Genomic DNA, 269 nt, shown 5'->3' with positions numbered 1-269 from the left:
TCTTTACATATTAACATCACTCTTAAAGGCTTGGGAAGAAGGTCTGGCTCAATGTTTAGGTTTCAGATGCAAAATCAACATTATACTGATGGAGACATGATGACAGTGGTAGATAACTGATTTACATCCTCAGAAGACCTTTACCAAGTTTTCACTGAGTTCTCTTTGAATGCTCTTTCAATGCACTCACAATCACCAGATGCATCCACTGGGGGAAGGGGATTTCCAAATCCTTGAAAGATTTGCAGTCAGAGTTTTTCTCCTTGTAG

Source organism: Pygocentrus nattereri, chromosome 26, assembly GCF_015220715.1.
Source record: "Pygocentrus nattereri isolate fPygNat1 chromosome 26, fPygNat1.pri, whole genome shotgun sequence".
Taxonomy (NCBI): domain Eukaryota; kingdom Metazoa; phylum Chordata; class Actinopteri; order Characiformes; family Serrasalmidae; genus Pygocentrus; species Pygocentrus nattereri.
This window is presented reverse-complemented; position numbering follows the sequence as displayed.